The following is a 1,689-nucleotide window of genomic DNA, read 5'->3' on the forward strand; positions in this document are numbered from 1 at the left end:
ATATTTTAGTGGTTAAAAGATATTCCCCTCAGCCTAGTCACTGAATTGTCTTGGCAGTGTTGTAGAAATCAATTGACCTTAAATGTAAGGATTTCTGGACTGCCAATTCTATTCCATTGATCTACACATCTATCCTTAGGCCAGTACCACACTATTTTTATTACAGTAGCTTTGTGGTGAGTTTGAAATCAGGAAGTATAAGTCTTCCAATTTTGTTCTTCTTTTTCAAGAACATTTTGTCTATTCTGGGTCCTTTGTACATCCATACAAATTTTAGTGTCAGTTTGTCAATTTATGCAAAGTCACTTGGGATTTTTTTTTAAATGTTTATTTCTGAGAGAGAGAACACGAGTGAGAGAGGGGCAGAGGGGGGGCGGGAAGAGGATCCAAAGTGAGCTCCACGTTGACAGGGAGCCCCATGTGGGGCTCAAACTCACCAACTATGAGATATGACCCGAGCTGAATGCTCAATGGACTGAGTCACCCAGGCACCCCAAGTCATGTGAAATTTTAATTGAGATTGCATGGACTCTGTAGATTGATGCAGGGAGTACTGTCTTCTCAGTAACATTGTCTTCCAATCTGTGAATATGGTCTATCTTTCCATTTATTAAGTCTTTCTTGCATTTTTCAAGGATGATTTGTAGTTATCAATGTAGAAACTGTACACATCTTTTATTAAAATTCATTCCTAATTATTTGTTTTCTTTTTGTTGTTATTGCAAATGAAATGTTTCATTAATTTCATTTTTGGATTGTTCATTGCTACTTTTTAAAAATTCAATCAAATTTTGTATATTAATCTCATATCTTGCAACATTGCTGAACTCATTTATTAGTTCTAATAGTTTTATTTTTGGAATAAAGGAATATGAATTCCTCAGAATTTTCTACATATAAGAGTGTGCCTTCTGCAAATAGAAATATTTTTTTATCACTTCCTTTCTAAACTAAATGCCTTTTATTTCTTTTTCTTACCGAATTACCTTGGTTAGACTTCCATTACAATGCTGAATAGAAATGGTAAAAGTGAAAACTTTTGTTTTGTTCCTAATCTTAGGGGGAAAGCATTCAATCACCATTGACTATGGTGTTAGATGTGAATTTTTCGCAGAAACCATTTATCACATTGAGGAAGTTTGCTTTCACTTCTGGTTTGAGACGTTTTGTTTTTGTTTTTGCTCTATTTGCTTTTAAATATGGAATGCTTCATGAATTTGCATGTTATCCTTGTGCAGGGGCTATGCTAATCTTCTCTGTATCATTCCAATTTTTATATGTGTTGCCAAAATAAGCACTGGTTTGAGAGTTTTAATCATGAAAGTGTGCTTGATTCTGTCAAATGTTTTCTCATCTATTGAGATGATCGTGTGGTTTTTATCCTTCTTTATCCTACTGATATTGTGTATTGCATTAATTATCCGGTGCTTAAATAATGGTAGAATCTTGGTGTACACCCCACTTGCTCATGGTGTATAATTTATTTACATATGGCTGGATTTAATTTTCTAGTATTTTGATGAGAATTTTTGCATTTATGTTCAGAAGAGATATTGGTCTGCAGTTTTCTTTTTTTGTGATGTTTTGCCTGGTTTTGGTATTAGTATAAAACTAGCCTCATAGTATGAACTGGGAAACATTCCTTCCTGAAATTTCAATTTTTTGGGAAGAAATTCAGGTGGACTGTTA

At 33.9% G+C, this 1,689-nt stretch overlaps 1 non-coding gene across 1 annotated transcript; it reads right to left on the reverse strand.

Annotated features, from left to right (window-relative positions):
* Window positions 1-1,193: 1,193 nt before the first annotated feature.
* On the reverse strand, window positions 1,194-1,298 carry LOC122232883. Its single transcript, XR_006210278.1, has one exon. It is a non-coding gene; the product is annotated as a U6 spliceosomal RNA (small nuclear RNA).
* Between the last annotated feature and the right edge of the window lie 391 nt (window positions 1,299-1,689).

The sequence above is a fragment of the Panthera tigris genome, chromosome D3 (assembly GCF_018350195.1).
Source record: "Panthera tigris isolate Pti1 chromosome D3, P.tigris_Pti1_mat1.1, whole genome shotgun sequence".
Classification (NCBI taxonomy): Eukaryota; Metazoa; Chordata; class Mammalia; order Carnivora; family Felidae; genus Panthera; species Panthera tigris.